Source organism: Triticum aestivum, chromosome 4A (assembly GCF_018294505.1).
Source record: "Triticum aestivum cultivar Chinese Spring chromosome 4A, IWGSC CS RefSeq v2.1, whole genome shotgun sequence".
In the NCBI taxonomy this organism is placed as follows: Eukaryota; Viridiplantae; Streptophyta; class Magnoliopsida; order Poales; family Poaceae; genus Triticum; species Triticum aestivum.
This window is the reverse complement of record NC_057803.1, coordinates 413,229,950-413,251,144: the sequence shown is the minus strand read 5'-3', so window position 1 is coordinate 413,251,144 and position 21,195 is coordinate 413,229,950.

Below are 21,195 nucleotides of genomic sequence, written 5' to 3'. Positions count from 1 at the left end.
TTTACAGCCCGCTAACCCAAGGCCCGTTACGCCCTATCCGAATTAGGCCCAGTAGCATCATCTGGGCCACCCAATATGATTCCAGCCCGTTTTCACTTCTGTCCCATGTATGGCCCATGACGTCTTTCGGCCCATATGAGGCCCTATGTAACTCTTGGCCTATTAACGGCCCGTGGTGAAACTGGCCCGTAATGAACAGTGTATCACTTTACACCCATTAACAGCCCATGGTGAAACTGGCCCGTAATGAATAGTGTATCACTTTATACCCATTAACGGCCCGTTATTCCGTTGGGCCGTTTCCAGCCCATGTTATCTTTCGGCCTTCTCAGAGCCCATTTATTCTTGGGCTCATTTCCAGCATTCGTTTACTTACGGCCCATTACTGTCATTTTCTGCTTGTGGGCCAAATTCAGCCTGTAGTTACAGTCGGCCCATTTGTGGTCCGTTAATACGTTGGGACGTTTTCATAACATCAACAAATACGGCCTATTAACGATGGCCCATTATGGTCGGCCCATGAACGGACGATTCCAACTCTAGCCTGTTTACGGCCATAATGCGGCCTGTTATTGGCCCATGTTTGGCCATCGATCATATTTCCCATATAAGGCCCATTGATGATGCGATGCATAGAATGCCCATTGTTTCTACGACCCATAGAAGGCCCATTGTTTCTACGGCCCGTAGAAGGCCCACTATTTCTACAGCCCGTAGGAGGCCTAGTGTCACTACAGTAAATATTAGCCCATGGTTATGGTGGCCTAGTTTTAAAAAATCGGTATTGCAGCCACTAGCAAACTGCAGAAAAAGAACTGCAATGACTAGAAGCAAACAAATAAACAAGACAACAAGGAAATAAATAAGCAAGCAACTTACGCTAGGATATCACGGCTATCACACATATCACATCCACTGGGCATCAAATTTCTCCACCAGTGCAAATAAACGCGCCGACAAAAGAATATACAAAACTAAGAGCACTTCAGAAGGCACTAGGCCTGGCCAGGTCGCCCCCCCGCCAAACAGCTGAAGAAGCTGAGTAGACCTCAGTTGTGTCAACGATAGATGCATCAACACTAGATTTAAGGCATGATGGTGCGCACGACAGTCCTCTGACATCTTCATTGCATCTTTGACTTCAAGTCGGAGCTGAGCTGAAGCAAGCCTTTCCGCTTTAAGTTGAGACTGAAGAAGTCGAACTGATTGAGGCAGCGACTGCACAAAGGTTGTCTCACACCTACTGGTGAGTAGCTTCAACTCACTGTCTTCATCAAGATAGGACCTTGGGGTCATCTCGTTGTCCTCAAGATGGTTTGGCTCACTATCTTCCCTAAAGTTCTGCCTGGCGTAAGAGATACGAGTCTGAAAGAGAAACAAGGAGACAGGTAACATGTTTCACAATTATATAAGCAAATAAATGGATATGTTCTGCATAAGGAACATGTTTTTACAACTACAATTTGAAACTGGTAGTTGTTGCAAACATCCAATCAGATGTAAACAGCAAAGCAAACAACAGTGGAGGAAATGATGCCTACCCAAATCTATACTAGAACAAAGTTTGAATGCTTGAGAAGGATGAACTTGCATTACATGTTAACACGGGCTGGACAAAGCCCTTCTCCATGTTGATGGAAGGATAATTCAATAAATTCCCCAAAGAAAATTCTTTATAAGCGTTGCCATTATTCTACATTTTGCAAAGAGTAAATATAGATCAAATAATATTGGAAGAAACAGAGGATAATGAAGCTCAGGTGCAGACAGATGATACATAATCAAATAGCAATTAATTAAGTACAACGTTACAAGGCAAAATGGGAGAGAGGTACTGAAGAGAGCAATGCAGAGCCCATTATTGTTTTGAGATCGTATGATCCTTTGAGCAAGGAGATTCATCCAAAATTAGTTTTCATACAAGAGAGAAGGTAAGGCACAAGCAGAAATTTAGGAGTTCAAATTTTGAATTGATATCATAGACAATACCTGACGCTGGGCTCCCACCAGTTCTAATAGGGGTTTGGCCACTGGAGTAGGGGTAAAGTGTGGTACAGTTGGGCCTGTGTTTTCTGTGGCTGCTGATCTATCTGATTTAACAGGTATCACTACCTTTTCCAAATACCTAGTTTGTACTCCTCGACGACCTGCACTCACCCTCTTCCTTTTGGACACCTATTACGAAAGAACAACATTTGACTGGAAAAACATAGTGTGACGACACATGGAATAGGTACAGAAAATGGATAGGTCTGGCATATACTCATATATGATGCTTAAACTAAGCAGATGGTGTACAAAGTAGAAGTAATGCAAGAGGTCAGAAGCAAAATATGTGCGACCAATACAACTTTGCAAAGTTAGAGCAAGCACCTTGATGGGTGAATAAGATAGTCCATCCTCCACCATGCCAAGTTTGTTAGGCAGTGGATCATTCCGCAATATTCCTCTCATGCGCCCATTCTCACATTCATTTTGATAATGTTCAATATCTGACATGCATGAAAACATAAAAACAAGTGAGATTTTCTTTGTAATGCAGAAGTGATTCTAATCCAATACTGCCTCCCTGTAAACCCCTTTGTGCTATCTCTGCAATTCTTTTAAAAGATGCCATGCATGCTATAATTTGTTGTGTGCATTAATATAATGTGGCCTACTACTCAAAATATGAGAGCTCCAGAAGTGATGACACTTCGCAGATGATAGCTTCAACATATAGTAAAGAATAACAAGTAGACCTGACCTGACAGATTCAAAATATACTAAGGGAGAACAACTCGACCTGACCAGTCGACCGCAAGATAAGAGTATCATCTTAAAGAAGAGCAGAAGAGCAAGCAGATTGAAGATATTGCAAGTCTTTTAATACAATGTCGGTTGGCCACCCATGATGAACAAGGGCGCACAAAGAAATACTATTCTTTCCGGTCTCTCCATATGTGGCTCACATGCATTTCAAAACTAAAGTAGGAACATTTAGCTAACCAATTAAACATCTCTCAGTTTTACTAATATCAGCAATAATATCAGATATGAATTTGTACAACTAAGCTTGTTTAGCTCGATCGGTGGAGCAGTGCTATTACGACATGAACCACGTAGGCTGATTGTCGTCATCATAAAATGGGGAAAACATAAGCATGATGAGTACAGTGTTGACCATGGCAGTGGGATGGCAGATCTGAAGCTGCAAACCGTGCAAAGGGTAGTTAGCAACCGATGTTTGCTTTGAAATAACAACTAAGATTTGGTATGGACAAGAAAGTACGGTCAACAAGTGACAAAGAAATGCAATTATGTTGTCTCTCTATATGTCGCGACATGCATTTGGAAACTCAAGTGGGACCTTTAGCTAACCAATTAAATGTGTCGGTTAACTAATATCAGTATCATATCACAATCATATTTGAACAACTAAGCTTTCGAATTCTGAGTGTTGTGTTGTTTAGCTTGAAGGGTGGAGTAATGCTAGTACGACAGAAAGCACCTATGCAGATCATAGTAGAGTAGATAAAAGGGGAAAACCCTAAGCATCAAGAGAAAAATCAGGAAAGTGGAACTAGCTGGACCAGTGGGTGGCACACATGCTTTTCGAAACGAATATCGGAACATTAGGTGACCAATTAAACGTTCTCTATTTTACTGATATGAGCATCATATCAGATTCATATTTCAACACGTAAGCTTTGGGTTGAGGTCTTGAGGAGCAGTGCTAGCACGACACGAAGCACCTACGATGATGGTAGTGAATATAAAGGGGGGAAACCATAAGCTTTACGAGTATAGTGCCCGTGCCATGGCGGATCCAAAGGTGCAAACCGGACAAAGCTACTTCGCAACCAATGTTTGCTTTCAACTAGCCACTACAATTTGGTACGGACAAGAAAAGTACAGTGAACAAATTACGATCTATTTTTCGGGTGAGGTCAATAAATTAAGCACATATACACCTCTCTTGCGACGCCGTGTAGGCCTATGCTGCTACGTTGAGGGTGCTGCGGGTGCGATGGCTGTCGGCGATGGGGAAGAAGACTTTAGACGACAGATGGCCGGGTCGGGGGATATATCCTGTTGCCGTGGACGAGGCGGTTGTAGGAGCGGCAACGGCAAGGTGGACGATGGCGCCGATGAAGCAAGAGGAGGCGATGAAAGGATGCTGGTCCAGCACCGTGGATGAGAGACGTCTATCTCTTGCAGTGGACGACGGGGTAGGGGTAGCGGCTCCGGCAAGGTGTAGGATGGGGTGGCGGACGGAGGAGGCTAGCCGCAGTGCAGAGGTTGTTGTGCCGCCGATGGTGTATGAATGGGGAAATGGAGGGGAGGGGGATCTCAAACTTTGGGAAGCGCTTCTCTGAAATGGGGGAAAGTTACGAACTTATCCCCTATTTAAAATTTCGGACATCGCGTCGGTTCGGGATAGGACGGTAATCTCGCATCTCCCAAATATTTGCTGCTAACTATTTCAGGCGAGGAGAGGGTGTTCTGCCGCCCACGGTTGGCGCCCACGGTGTATAAACGGGGCTGACAGGTAGGGCGGTTGTGTCACTCCTGATGGAAGTTACACATCTGCCCCTATTTAAAGTATTAGCCTACATTGATTTCGGGCGAGGAGAGGGTGTTTTACCGCCCACGGTTGGCGCCCACGATGTATGAACGGGGCTGGCAGGTAGGGCGGTTGTGTCACGTCTGATGGAAGTTACACATCTGCCCCTATTTAAAATATAAGCCTACATCGATTTCGGACGAGGAGAGTTCGTTTTGCCGCCCACCGTGTATGAATGGGGAAATGGAGGAAGAGACACATGTCTTTCGGACGAGCTTGAATCAAATGTGTTTTGCCGCCCACATTTGGCGCCCACCGTGTCTGAATGGGCTCAGAGGCCATCGTGTCATGTCCGATTGAAGTTACTAGTCTACCCCTACCGACAGCAGTGTAAATCATGTCGATAAGGATGTCAAGTGCCAGGGGTAGACAGTAATTTCCATCTCACAAACACTTGCTTCGAGCAGCCCACAAATTATAGTGGGTGTTTAGCCGCTTCATTCAAACCTTGGGAGAATTAGCATTCACGTTTGCCCTGGGACCTGGCAAACTAAATTCAAATCCAATTTGTATTCGATTACGAATATCCATAGATAATTATACGGTTTGTTATTTATATCTTCAAAACCACAACAAAGATTTATTCCACCTTTATATATGATTATAATTTAGAAATGCCGTGATCTTCGAATTCAGTAGGTTGGATACACTCTGAGTCAAACAGTTATTTCATCCAATACAATATGCTCACACGACAAACAGTTCACCTTATGTCAATCATACAAGTTCTGAGGATTACCTCGCCTAAAAAATTCGGATCATTACAACACATGGACAACATAGGGGGTCTTGCAACATAATCCATTCAGAGACATGACACAACATGCAAGTACAATAATCTAATGAAAATTTCAACTGGTACCTAAAGAAGAACCGGGATTATCTTGGGCTTCAGATAGCAGAAACAGCAGGACCTCCTCCGTCTTCAAATGCAACATTCTTACTTCCTCCAATTCTTGGGTTGCTTACATAATGCGTGCCGCTAATTCCGTAATTTCCAGCCTCAAGATAAATATTACCTCATTCATGGCAGCCACACCATCTCTTTCTGCCTCTATTAGAGCCTCAATCACTATAATATCTGTGCTCAAACTGCTCTCCGGCAGTGTTGCCTCTAAACTGCTACCATCTGGTAACATGGATGGCGCACTGCTTTCACAAATAGATTCTGGGGTTGTACATTGTGTCCTAGTGTGAACGGCATCCTGAAAGGTTTCTGCTAGACATCAATAAGAGATAGTTATCGTATGATCCAGGCAGTAAGCTTACAGTAAACGACGGACAAATTATTGCCGAGCATGGCAAACTATATTTAAATGGTTCGAAGAAGCATCAGTCGAAAAGAAATTAAAATGGTAGGATGAAACTAGGGATGTAAGTGGCAAATAAACGAAATCCGCCAGTCCCATCTACACTACAGGAATCAGCTACTTTGCCATCTGCCATGGCGGACGGCAAAGCCAGGGATGGCGGACGGCAAAGAGCTTTGCCGTCAGTGGCGGACGGCAAATAGTGACGGCAAAGACAGGGTCGGCAAACAGGCCCTTTGCCGTCTGCTTTTTATAGCGGACGGCAAAGAGTGCTTTGCCTACAGCGGCGGACGGCAAAGAGGAGTGACGGCAAAATATTGGACGTCCGCCAGCGTTAGTCCGTTAGGCGGCTAACGGCGGCCTTTGCCGTCAGCCAGCGAATGGCAAATTTGAGCACCTCTTTGCCGTCCGCCATCCCTGGCAGATGGCAAAGAGACCAAATTGGCATTAATTCTGTTTCTTCTTATATCCATTCATTTTCATAGAAAATCAAACACATAGACACACATACATATATATATGACCAATATAGGATATCCAACACATGTTACCAATAGTAGCAAGTTTCATCCATACATATACATAGTTTCATCAATATTACACAGTTTCATCCATAGGTAGCAACTTTCACAAAGTAAAAAACAAAAACTGAAGACAAGCACTCCATATCTGAAATTACAAGAAATGACCTAAAACTAAATATCTATTTTCCTAGGCAGCACACACTTGACCACCATAGCAGCTTGCCGGACAAGTATCTGTGGAGCACAAAACAACAGTCAGCCTGATTAGAAATTTTAAGGAGAGCAGTGCTAGTTTAAGAGTTATGAACAGATATAAATGGTGCATAAATTCCTATTATTCAACAAACATAAGTTATTTCCAAGTGAAACACGGGGCAATGTTATCCACTTCAAAACAGAATAGAACACATAGGTACACACATCGTCAAGTTTTTTCCACAAATGAGTTACTGATTGAGTTCAATAAATGACCAAGGGCCTAATTGGTTCACAGGACCTAAAAACTCATAAATAGGGAAATCACTGGGTTGCAATGTCATGCCCTCTCTTGATACAATATGTTCGACAGGATGTTTGAGTGCATCATAGAAAACCATAGGAGTTTTTCAAGGCCGCATATTACAATCATATGGAATAATTTGAAGCAGAGAGGCCCCAAAAGGGGAAATCATGCTGTGTGGGAAAAGAGAATACCATTCACCGTAATGAAAAATATAGCATGCCAGAATCACTATTCTAGAGCACATATCCGTACCAAACCATTTATAGTGTTTCCAACTCTTCTAAGCATGTTAGAACACCATGAGGACAATCAAATTGAGTTATCTAAGCAATTTGACAATCAAATGGAGTTAACACAGGCCCCAGGGTTAGGGATTTAGTGACGGCAACAGTCTGCCAGCCGGCTTCCTCAATAGAAGGGACAGACCCAGTGCTAGAAGCGGAACAAGAACGTTGATACACAAGATAAGCACAAGCCCTTGAGAGCAGTATGCTTGGCAGAACAATTAATTAACCTCTAGAAGCAGAAGCAACACGTTGATAGACAAGCTATTATGAAGAACCGACCTTGAGAGCGGTCTGCTTGCGCAAGATATCATTGGACTTGAACATGACTGTGGCAATCCAGATCATGACGAAGAAACCTACACAATATAAACTCAATTGGAGTGAGGAACTCGCCATCATCTTCTGACCAAGAGGCATCAAGTACCTAGACAAAAAAGTAAGAGCACAATAAGATACAATGTATGCCGGGGGACATGTTTAACAGCAAGAAAACTACCCTATGAATAGCATAGTTAAATGTGATTCCTCCTAGTAGTATGTGTTCTATTATTCATAGTGATGAGAGCCCGAGACTATGCCAATAATGTCCAGAAAGAAAAGGCCTCCAAAATGTAGCATTATTTCAGTAGCAAGATTTTCTTTTTGGAAATAGGTTTATCCGAGGAGCGTTGACCTACGTCACATACTGTAATGCAGGCACTTCATTTGTTTTTAAGAAACTTGAGATTACTGCTGGTGCTAAAACAAAGCCCACCAAAATCCTCTTTCAGCTAAAATACCAATTCACGTACTAGCTAGCATCACTAGTTAAGCAAACAGATTTATCACATGTAGCAGCGCTGACCAAATTGCCACGGCAGCAGAACCCCAGCCATATGAGTACCCTGTCTTAAATCTAGACTATACCACTTGTGCAACTGACATTGAGATTTCAGAGGGCGGGCGCAGCAGAACGGCAAGTGCTATACCTTCACATTGGGGTCCCTGAGGTTGGCGTGCAGCCACTCGGCGGACACAACAGGCTCAGTCCACGGCACCGCGTGGACGACGCTCGACGCAGCGTTGGTGGCGGCGGCCTTTGAGACGGCCGACGATATGGTGTTGAAGCACGCGGTGATCCCGAACCGCGTCATCGACGGCGACAGCGACGCCCCGCACCCGACCTCCGCCGCGCGCGCCCATCCGGGCCTGCCATACAAGTTTCCAAGAAAATTATGACAGCCTCAACAAGTACTGAACAAAAAGAAGATCTGACAACTACTCCCTCTGTCTCAAAATATACAGAAACATCAGAAACTTGTGTACCTTCCAAATGGACCAAACACTTTGTTGATCGCTTGGAGAAAATATATGCTTTGAGGAATAAGAATTGTTGTCGCGCTGCCTATGTAAGAAGGTTCCCGCATAAGTAATCAGGTTGATCATGAGCTTAACACTAAGCAGTTACAGAAAATAGTAGAGATGAAGCAAGCAACAATATTTACTTCCGGGATATTATCAGCGGATCCATGAGACGGGTCAGGCTTTGAACCCTCTGCTGCCCACAAGTATCAGTATCAAAATGACCTTGCCCAGGTAGTGTACCAACCACATATTAGCACGAGCTCGTCCAAATACAAGACACGATGGGGACTTAAGAACAACGAGACCGCAAACAGAATTAGCATTGCAGGAACCGTGGAGCACAGGCAACGCAATCGACAGTGCTGAGCCACAGACAGAGCAAGCGAGCAGGCACGAAAAAAACAAGGCAGAGGAGCGGGACTCACGCGCGCTCGAGCTCGTCGGGATCGGGATCTTCGGCTGCGGCCGCAGCGAGCCAGAGCAGCGCCATCGCACAGATCCCAGGGGCCCACCGGCGCCCCATCCCCGCCTCCCGGCCGGCCTCAGATCTCCCATGGCAGGCGGGGCGCAGAGGAGCTCGGTGCTCGGCTCCCATGGCGGCGGCGGATCTCGAGGTCGGGGCGACCGGCGACGAGGCTTCCGTGGTGGGGCGGCGAGCTTGTGGGGAGGTGGCGGCGCACGATGCGGCGCAGGCGGCAGCGCGAGGCGACGGGGCTCCTGGGGTCCGGTGAGGTGGCAGCACGCACCGGCGGGCGGAGGTGAGGTGGCGCAGCAGCGCGGGGTCGAGAAAGGCGGGGTCGGGAGGCTCTCGGCTGTGGGCGGGCGTCGTCGAATCCCGCTGGAGCTCACCGGAATCGGCCGGCGTAGCTTCTCGCGGGAGTGAGAGGGAGAGACGAGCGGGAGGGAGAGAGGGGTGGGGCAGAGAGATAGGGGCGGAGAGGGAGGGGATAGAGACAGAGGAGGTGGGGCAACGGTTTTCTTTACCCGCAAAAAAAGATAGCCCCCTCTTTGCCGTCCGCTAACAGATGGCAAAGAATCTTTGCCGTCCGCCAGCAGATGGCAAAAAGTGGGGTTGGACCGTTGCAGTATATTGGCATCCAGTGGCACCTCTTTGCCGTCCGCTGACATTCTTTGCCATCTGCCAGCAGACGGCAAAGAAATGACAGATGGCAAAGACCTTCTTTGCTATCTGCCAGTTCTTTGCCGTCTGTTGTTTGGTAGCTGATGGCAAAGACCTTCTTTGCCGTCCGCAAGCAGACGACAAAGAACTGGCAGATGGCAAAATCCCTGATTCCAGTAGTGCTAGTTAGTTTTTGCTACCTCCCTAGTTCATTTTCCTCAAAAAAAACTCTTTTGAACTATCATACCACTAGTGGACTTTAATCGGGATTAAACCGACCCAGTTGACATCCCTAGTTGAAAGGGAGTGTACAACCGCTATATTTAAGTTGCCAAGGCATCTAAGTAGTTGAAATAATCTGAGAAAGCACTTAACAATGTGTCCTCATATAAACTACGAAGACAGTCTTGTGATGAAGTTGAGAGGAAAAGTTAAGGACTCAAATGAAATAGGCATGCATTTCTTTACGATAGTACATCAGGCACTGTTGACATATTGGCCAACTCAGGTATAGCGTAACAACAAATAAGCATTCGAATCAAGCAATACAGCAAAGCAGACAACTGAACTATTTGTAATTCGATAGGATTACACGTTGAGGGCACAAGCCAAGAAAGCAGCCCACTCGCATTACATTTCACATGTACTAAAACACACTGGCTTACCATATGTTGATGTGAAGCCTAGCTGCTGTTGCAATGTTCTTTGAAGATATTGTCAGCATCCCATGGTTGCAAATCTAGTTGTTGTAGTTTATTCTGCACCATCTATTTAGGTAAAATTAATTTTAATCACATGCACTGGTTCGAATTGATCATCAATGGTTCATCTAAACTAATGAAAGAAGGGTGTGTGCATACACGACAATACTCCCTCTGATTCTTTTTACTTTGCGTATAACTTTTTCTTAGTTTTCTCGTATTAGTCTGCGCGTTCCCGATTCCTAGCGCTGGTTTCCTTTTGTGCCCCGCCCCATCCGCCTCTGCCCTAATTAATTGGCAAATTAGTCTAGAAAAATTAAACCAGTGCCCTCCTTGGTATGCGGGTCAAGAGTTATGTGCAGAGTAAATAGAATCGGAGGGAGTATATCTGCTTCCCTTTATTTTTATGCTTGTTCGAGGTGCCAGCCCGAAAAGAACAAATAGTTTGCTTGATGGGGTTGGCAGCTCCATAATTAATAGAAGCATCAAATTAGTCATGCAACTTGGGAAGATCCAGAACACACAAACAAGTAATGAAAAGAGGCTCGGAGCAGTGATGTAATAGCTAGCATCGGAAAATGTAGGGTAAAACAAACAAAAAGCAGCGGAACCACATGCTAGTTTGCTGATGTGTAATTAAGCATAGAGAACATTAAGCAGTCTGATGGAACCAATAGGTGGCATCAGAACAAAACTAAAGCATATTAACTACATGTGCACTGGTATGTAATTTAGCACATGTAACATGTTCACTGCCAGAAGTATGGCCCTACAGGTGCAAGCAGAATAACGCGTCTCATGAAAAACTGAATGATGCCCTGAAGAAATTCAAAGGTGCGGTGCTTATGCTAGAAAGTGAACGTAGGCACCGGCCGTTGGATAATAGTACCTGATTCTCGGCGGCGTATGGGTATCATTGTCATACTTGATAGCTAAGGATCATCGATGGTGCTCGTGTTGCGATTGAGTTTGGGCCGGCTGTCGCCGTCGCTGAATTGGCTCCGGTGCTACGGTTGCGGCGCCTGTCGACATACAAGAAAGCTCATTTGTGGTAAGTGAACAGTTGCACAATAAAGAGAAAAACAGAAGGAGTACAAATCGAAATAACCTGACGAGGCTGCGGCGTTGGTAAAGCAGGGCCGGTGGAGTTGAATATGACGTCCGTGGAGAGGGTTCGGTGCAGTGGACGAAGGCTTCCGCGGGCGCGTTTTACAGTGCTTTCGGTGAGGCGGATCTGTTGCGGCGGACGAGGGCTTGTATGAAGGGCCAGCGAAGGGGCGGACAAGGGCGCCGGTTAAGCAGATCCGGTGCGGTGGACCATGATGGCTGTCAAGGAGATCTGGAGCGGTGGACAAGCCAGTCGTTGAAGCGGCTCCGGTGAAGTGGTGAGTTGGTAGTTGGGGGTTCCAAGGTGCGGAAGGTAGATCCGGCGGTTGTGAGGTCCACCACTACGGCGGAGGACTAGATTCGGCGGCTTGCCGTGGTTGGGGGGGGGGGGTTGGGGAGGAGAAGGGGAGGGGCTCTGGGGAAGCATGTTGGGGGCAAAGAGGGGAAAGCAATGGAGTTACCAAAGCAGCCCTTTTCCGTTCATGTGGCAGGGGTAAAACAGGAATATCGCAGGGCTAAACTTTCGGGCACGTGATATTTCGATGTGAGCGGGAAGTTTGAAAGCTTTTGGCGCCTAAAATTATAAGTATTCTACTCTCGTACGACCGACTATGATATCATGGCCGACAATTTGTTTGTTTTGGACGCAAAAAAATGTGCAAGTTTTGAAAATAAATGTCTCCAACTCGAAACTTAGATTGTCCATTCAATTCAAATATGGATCATTGAGCTAATACAAGCAAATACCATCATACGGTCCAATTCAAATGGAATTCCGAATGTGTTTATCCTAAATATGATGACAAAAGCAAAAATGTGTATGTGTATGAATAAAGTGGATCATTATAAAGTTTGAACATGCCCGTATGTGTATATCTCTAGGTTTGAAATCACGAAATCCCGGCTTAAAAATGTACCTCCGTTTAAATGAATTACAAAAGCTAATGATGGAGTCGAATTCCAAAATTCCAATCTTAGGTTTGTAATTCTGGTACATCAAGGTATATCACGCATGTTCAAAAGTATCGTTATCTCATTGTACAAACTGTGAAACAAATTGATCAACCATGAGTGCACAATATCTCAATTACGCTAAAGTCCCTCAAATATAGACACCTCACTCTTTATCTGAAGTCAACCCTCCCCCCACCACACACACACACACACATAGAGAAGTCGTTCTCTCCCCCAAACACCAACACACGAGCACATTAATACCCCTCTCTCTTGTAAAGTCTGGACCCCAACATAGGTCTCTATCACTTTGTCTCTCGGGCATGCACACATCTCTTCCCTCACTCTCTAGGTCTCCTGCTATCTCTCTTATCCAAGCACACGCACTATGTAGAGTGTATATTTCCCATACACGCGAAATGTCGCCCCCAAACGTCTATCTCCCTAGTTGTGTGGTTCTCGCGCACTCACCTCACGCACCACCCCCACTGCAAACAAGCACACTTTGTCTCCTTATGCACCACTCTCCTCTTTCTATCTCTCCCATATGCGGACCTGCCCTAGCTCCTTCCCTGTATACATATATGTCGTGACTCTTTGCATAGCTCCCTAATGTATAATCGTTCTCGATTTCGCACATTGTTCTCTACACCATCTATTCTAGATCTCTCATGAAGTCCCTATCACACACACGATGACTCGCTTCCCTTGCGTCTGCGTTCATAGGCCAATTTCAGACAACATCAACATTGTCTCCCTATCTATACACCATTTATGGACACAAACGAACCCTCTCGCCCCCTCTCTTCCTCTCTCTCTCTCCGCCGCTAGCTCTCTCTTTCTCTCGCTCCCACACCCCTCTCCCACACACACACTCGATGTCTCTTCCAAATAGTATGCTCCCCCCGCCCGCACCCGTGCTATCTCGCTACTACACATGTCAGACCATTCCCCCTTCCCTTATACTAGGTTTACATCATTAGTGGTCTCTCTACTCCACATACACTCTCTCCCTCTCACACACAAACGCGTGCACAAACACACACAGACGCACACAAACACCCATTTACCTAGATCCTCATCTCTCCTCATGTTTGCATGTGTATCTCACACACTCACTCTCTAATATGTATGTGTGTCTCCATGTTACACAACACAAAGCCCCATGTACATGTCTCTCTCTATCCTCCACACACATAGACACAAAGAATCTGTTATCATTGCCTCAGTCTCTAACATATCACACACGCACACACACACTCTCTCTCTCTCTCGCAAACATGCTCAACAAGGGTTTCCCCGTGAATAACTTACCGTCTATTCATGAACAGTCGTGGCAGTACGGCGAACATGAGACATGAAAAAGATTAAATCTACACATGCTTAGACCACCTAGTATGACTACTAGGACTAGAGCAAGCCAAAAAGCGCGCCACTGTCACCCCCTCCTTGTCGGCGACGGGAAAATCTTTGTTTTACACAGTCGAGAAGTCATTGTGCTAAGGCCCCACATGCCGAGGCATTGAATAGAATGAAGATGCTAGTTTATGGAAGCAAGTATCGATAATACGTTTGTATCTCCATACTTATATTTCTTCTCTTATAAAATACCGAGTTGGTGATGATGGTACGTGTGCCATCTTGCAATATAGACCGTCCGATCTATATCCGACGGATGGAAATGAAACTAAAAGATGCCCGCACCCCTCTCCACATTTGTAGACAAGGCCTTCCCTTGTTCATCCTTATCTCCAACAAACCTCATTGTTGAGAAATTAAGAAAGGAAGCCTCTGGAACAAACTGGCCCGGTGGCCGCTGTCGGCGTCGTCAATCCCCATGCTTCCGCTCAGTTCGACCACCAACCACCACCACACCCCACTCCTCTTCACCTTATCTCATATTTCTCGAGATATCATTAGTTTTTACACATGGGATTACTCCCGAAAGGGTCAATCACAACAAGTGTTTTATAAAGAAATGCATCTTGATGTTCCGTGCAATGCACGGATCTTGCTAGTACTCCTACACAAGACTAAGTTGGTGATGCTGGTGTGTCTGCCATCCGTCGTTTCTGACCATTAGATCTACATCTAACGATTGTGAGGTAAGTTGTTGCCTTTTCTCACCAACATACCACTTGTCTACCAATTTGTAGAAAAACCCATAATTAGTATCTTAAAACCAACCACATCCCTCCCTGACCTCACTAAAATAGCCCAAGGAATATATTCTAATTGAAACATAATATATCTCTAGTGACATATGTTTATCAAAATTAGAGTGTTTTGTACCAAGTTTGTGAATAAGTATTATTCTAATTATGATTCGTTGCAACGGACATGAACATTGCTAGTATTTCCAACCATGCATTTCTTTTCCTAGTATTCCATAGTTTCATGTTTTCCATCAAGATATTAGTCACTCATGGTTGATATTAACTTTCAATCATGTACACATATGCACTATGTAACTAGCCTTGCTTATTGGCTTCCAAAGCTTAACTTTCACTCCTACTTACAATATGTAGAGTATTTAACAAAAAACTACCACTTTCAACCAGCCCTAGGAGGAATCTATTGTACAAAAAATAGCAAAACATACCCAAAATTTCTTAATCCACGCCAAAAACTACCTAGTACTCCTACCGATTAGGTTCGTTTAAACCCATTTATGACAGCGTTGGCCCACATGTCCGTGCTGACGAGGCAGCTTAAACCAACACATTTTGTTTGACCGTTGACACGAGGGACCCACATCTGACCTTTTATCCTGTTATTCCCCCTCAAATCATTATTTTTCCTGAACATTACTTCAAACAGTACTGATGCGTGTTCGTCGGTGGCGCCGATGATGAGCGAGTTGGCCGCCGGTCCGCCGGACGGGCCGGACACCACGCTGGCCTCCGCACAGGTTGGCAGGCTGGCCCGAGCGTGACTCACGAGCGCGCAAGTCGCCACGTTGGCCTTCACTCGAGCCAGATGGCTGGCCTTAGCGCGGCGCGTGCGAGCAAGCCGCCGCGCTGCCTTGCCAATCTAGCTAGCAAACCTTGCAGGAAAGCAGCTGGACGGAGCTATCTTGGCTAGCTAGCGGCCGCGAGCGCCGGACGGAGCTGGCATCCGGGCTGCCGCAACATGGGCTCCGCACCGCTGGCGGTTTTGACCTCGCCTTCTACCCGGCGGCGGTAGCTGCGTCCCATGGCCGAGGATGACTAGGTGGACGGGCCGGAGGTAGGAGGTCACTCGAGGATTTTTGTTGGTAAGAGCATGTACAATGGTTGATAAGGTAGTCTTATCTTACGTCTGCCACGTATGCAAGTGGTAGTAGTTTCTTGGCATTTTAGTGGTTTCTTGCATTATTAGAGCAAGTACAATAGAGCTGAGTCAGCGGGCTATAAGAAATAAACTACTACTACATGTTGGCTATAAGATGGGCTGTAGATGACATGGCACTAGCTTATAGCCATCAGCTGGCTATACTATTAACCATGTTCTTAGGGGTTTCTTGTAGGAACAATGTACGTACTACTAGCGAAAAAAGGCGATTCTAGGTTGCGTTGTACTCCAATGAGTACTACTAGTGGTCGCTGGAGTGTATACCTCGTTTTGTGGGTTCGATCACAGCCGAACACACGGCGACCTTTTTTTAAAATAGTACTACTATACTTCGCTGCGAGCCAATATTTTACACGGGTAGTTTGAGTTTTGAAGTCAAACAGACGTGCGGCCCCACAATCTGGGTACATTGGACAGCCTAGCCACGTGAACGGGTTTTCCTTCCCAGCATCCCGTGGCTCGCGTGCTCGCCCTAGCCGCTTGCAGCTTCCAGCTACTCCCTCCTTTCCAATTTATAAGGCTCAATTCAAAAATCTCACAAACCAAGGTAGATGATGAGTGGTGGAATATTTTTTGTAGTTTGCAAAAGCACCCAATTAATGCTCTTGTTTTACTCAAAAATTTATGTTTACGAATGCATTAATTGCAATGCATGCATGCATAAAGTGCATGCATTGGTCAGTTTTCTCTTAATACTTGCATGCAATGATTTAATGCACCTTGAAGTCTGAACATGTGATGGAGAACAACCAAATTGAGCCTTATAAAATGGAAAAACTAAAATTTTGAGATAATCCCTATAAACCGGAAAGAAGGGAGTAGTAGCATATTTAAACTAGCGCCTCCCAATTAAGCCCGAGGAGCCGGAAAAGCCTGGCGGGACATTGGGAACTGTGTAATATGGCTCTGTACGTAAAGTGCTCTACTACTACTCTGTAGCTTGTGGCATTGCATGCATGGACTTCACTCCATTATTGGCTCTACTATAAAAGAAATTCCTCTTGCCATGTTTTTTTGAAACGGAGGCAAAAGCTTTGCTTCATCTCATTCATAAAGAAGGAACTACTAACAAAGTTCGACGAGATCCATTACACCTCCAAAAATGGAAGCGAAAAGCCTAGTCTCGCTATATCAAATAAGTCAAATGTTCTGCCCCCGCAGTAACGGTCGCTGATAAATAGGCTGCTAGTGTGTGCGTGAGAGGAGCGGCTGAGTAGGCCAGCTACGTGAGAGGAGTGGCTAAATAGAGCACCGAGAGTACCCACTAGGCCACTATGCAGGTGTACTTCCCCTGCATTGATAGTACAACCATGGTTCTAGAGAAGAGTAGTACCCTCCACTTCCAACTATAGCTCCTTAGCCCTGAGATTCAAGAGTTCAAAACTGGTGCACTATACTAGACTAGACTAGAAGTACAGTACATCGCACTACTAGTTGAGAAAAGTAGTACTAGTACTGCTATAGTACGAGTACATACTCCTCCGTCACATAATGTAAGACATTTTTTGACACTAGTTGGCATGTACAAAAAATGGCAAAACATACCCAAAATTTATTAATCCACGCCAAAAACTACTACCTAGTGCCAAAAATTTCTTACTAGTGCTATTATTTACAGTATAATGCAATCCCATAACGTTCCATAATCCCTTTCTTTCAAAAAATCTCTTCTGGAGAGAAGATTGCTATCTCCACGTGAGCTTCTCATAGGCCAGTGCCACCGCATGCAGTCATGTGAGAGAGAGGGAGACATCCATGCAGCATGCGGAGAGAGGAGAACGCGGGCGGAAAGCCAATGGGCTGCATGGGGCATTTATAGCTGCTAACTCCTCCCATCCATGCGCCAGGGGTATTTCCGTCCAGAAAGCATGCAGCGAGCCCCTGCCTTGGTATCCGGGTCTGCTCTTATGCGCAGAGTAAAAAGAATCGGAGGGAGTACTAGTAGGAAATAATAGCCTCACCCCTTCGCTGAGGAATGATCTACAGTTGGAAGGGACGAGGCCCTGCGGTTACTATGCTCTTATCTCCTCCTCGCCAGTTCCCCTCCCCCACGAAGAGAAGGCAGTTCGTCGCTGCTCCCATGGATTCTCCAGGCGGTTCTCCTCCTCGTCAGGGCTGGGAGACCTTGGACGATGATCCTGTGGGAGAAATCGCACGCCACTCTGACGTCCTCACCACCGCAAGACTCGGTGCTTCCTGCACCAATTTTTTCAAGACACTGCTTAAATAGACCATGCTTGTTGGTCTTCCATGCATCCTCGAGGAGAAGGTTCTTCTATGGGACAATCCTTCGAACAGTCCACCGCTCCCTGGCCATGGTTGCACGTTGACTCCGCTAGAGTTGCCGACGTTGAGAGGTAGTCAGATTTTGTCCGATGAGCAGGTCAGTAATGGAGTTTGATCATGTAGTACTTATTTATTCCATTTCCATCCCGTAATTTCTCCGCTGCCCACCATCTTATATATAGGTCTGGGTCGGTGCCAACGAAGATTGGCTTGCATACCTCCGGCCGGATACCACCATCATTTTGCACAACATCCACAGCAGTGCGGCCGTTCTGGTAGACCCCTTCTCCACCATTGGGATCGGCCTTCCGGACTGGCTGGGCAAGAATACGTATGATGATGCCTACATGAGATTGAAGAAGATAGGAATTACGGACCCGCCAACAAAGCGACGCAACTACGACGATTACTATCTCATTGCGGTGTTCGACATAAGGATTGCCATCAATGCAGGAGGCAGTAACGGCAGAGGCTGGCGCATGTTGGCGGCGGCACATTTGTACCCCTACATGTTTGAAGACGTCGTGCGCCATCTAGGCCGCATCTTCGCGGTGAGAAGACAGGGGACTTGTTTCATCTGGTTGACATCCTACGATATGAGAGATTACAAACGGAATGCACAAACCATCATTTGCATCCCTAATGGTACTCCATTACTTTGCAAGGACCAGTCATCCCCCGATCAAAATAAGACCGCCGATCCTGGATGTGCATTTGCATCCGTGATTCGGTCTAACCTGGAACCTTGTAGCTGACTTTGGCATATTGGGATCAACTATCTAGCAGTCGTTACCCATGGTACCACTGATGTGCAACACGGTCACATAATCTACCACGATCGGACCGTCACCATCTACCCAGGTATTCCATTTTTAACCCTCTCGCCTTCTCTTTCATTGTTGTACTAGTAGTATACTTTGTAGTACTAGTAGGAGTACTTTTTACCTTGGAGGACGCGTATAGCTAGCTAGGCCCTTGAAGACTTGAACCCACTAGCTGCCACCATTTTTGTTTTTCCATGTCTTACTATCTCATCCATGTAGCCAAGAGTGGCTATATATAATAAGCCGGTTATTTTACTTCCTCTATACCGGAGTAGTACTATTTGCTGCACAGTATTACTGACCACCACATTTGAGCGCAACATTATTATGCATGGACCTTGACTATGTATGTCACCATGTGTCCAGATCTGGGATGCCGCGTGTACCAGATAAATGGCGTCGAGTTCGACCCCCGTGATGCTACGTGGGTGCCGAGGAACACTCTTGGAGAGTACTCGCTTTTCATCGGGGACATCTACCCCATTGTGAAGCGGATGCCACCTTCCGTGCACGACACGGAAGGCCTGCCGTTCATGAAGCATGGTTGTGTCTTCAGTGCGTACCGCCGGATGAACGACATGCTGGGACATGCTATCCCTGATTTATGCCGCTTCAGCTTGGATGAATCTCCATCATGTGGAACCAGACTAGAAAGCTGCGACAGTGATTCCTGTTTCCCACCGCTATGGATCGTGCCATCCATGAAGAACACCTGGGACTGGAACCTGGAGGAGGACATGTAGCCCATCTATAACGTGTAAGTGGAGTATGGTGATTGTGAACGGTAGCGCTGTGAATATATGTAGACTAGTCGTGCACAAATTTATCACATGATTTGGAGATGAACTTGTGCGGCATACTAGCATTTGTCCTTTAGAATTTATTACTAGTAAATGTGTTATGTGTATGTGCAACTTGTGTGGTTGTTGCACGGGCTCCAACATGCTCTTTGAGAAAAAAGGTGGCACAGCTTTGGATATACGTGACGTGGCGGCATCATACAGTAGCATCGTTCGCTATAGTTGTACTAGTACACTCCTACTAGCCTTGCGCTTGGCTCTTTGCCTCTTCGGGAGGTTCAATAGTTCGTACTCGTGTGAACCTTGCACTTGGCTCTTCGCCTCTTCGGAAGGTCCAACAATGATGATACTACAGTACAATATACTTCTGGCAATCTGACACCGATTGAGCTGCTGCACGTCCCCCACAAGGGCGAGGGCGAGGGAGAGGGAGAGGGAGGGAGAGGGCGTTGTAGTCAAAACCCTCTCCTCATCCTGCGAACCACCGCGCGTGTGGGCGAGGGAGAGGTGTAGTAAGCAAGCTTCTCCTCGTTCGGCGAGTTGACGGGACACATCAAAGCAATACTAGTACTAGTAGTAGTAGTCCGTACTGCGTCCTTTCCGATTAATATGGCTTAATTTGAAATGAGAAAAATACACTGGCGGTCAATGTATGTAACAGTACGCTCTTTACGGTCACTATATATAGTTTTGCGGCGATTATGCGATCACTAGCCCATCGTAGAGCACCGTATTGCACCCTACTGACCGGCCACATAGTCGACATGGCACTTTTTTGACTGGTTAAATTGTCACCGGGTTTCTGGGTCCCACCTGTCAGTTGGCAGAGCAAAGAAACCAGTTAAACAAAACTTTGCACAGGCGCGACATGAGTCCAACCCTTGCGCGTGAACCGCCCTGGCTGTGTATGTGAGTGCATGCATGTGTCCTCCCTCGGTCTTCCAACAAAGAGTGTACTACATGATGTACATCTACACTTCCAATGTGTTTAGCCTTTAATCTAAATCGATATTGATTGACTAATGCACCAACTTGTGCTGTAGATATAGGCTACATGTCTATCCTTAATTACAGCATGCAACGGCCTTCATTTAATCTTCTTATCTCAATGGTCGCATGCACACATAAGTCTGCTACTTTTGGGCGTTAATTATGCCCTGGTCAATGTGTAAATCTCTAAATGTACAGTCTTTCACGGACATAGGGAGTAGGTTGAGCACTTGAGCGTGAGCGTGTGTGTTGCGTCGTGTGCTGTGTGCCGCATGGGTGTGTGAGTGTTGCGTGCGTCCATGTGTATGTGTGAGTGTTGCATGTTGCATGCATGCATGCATGGGGCTTACTCCCTCCCATTGACATGTTCATATTTCAAGCTTCCTCTGTTCCATCCATATGGTGATACTCCCTCTGTTCCCAAATAGTACGGAGTAAAAGCCTCCCTCTGTTCCCAAATACGGAGTATTTGTCTTTCTACAGATTTCAACAAGTGACTAGGTACGG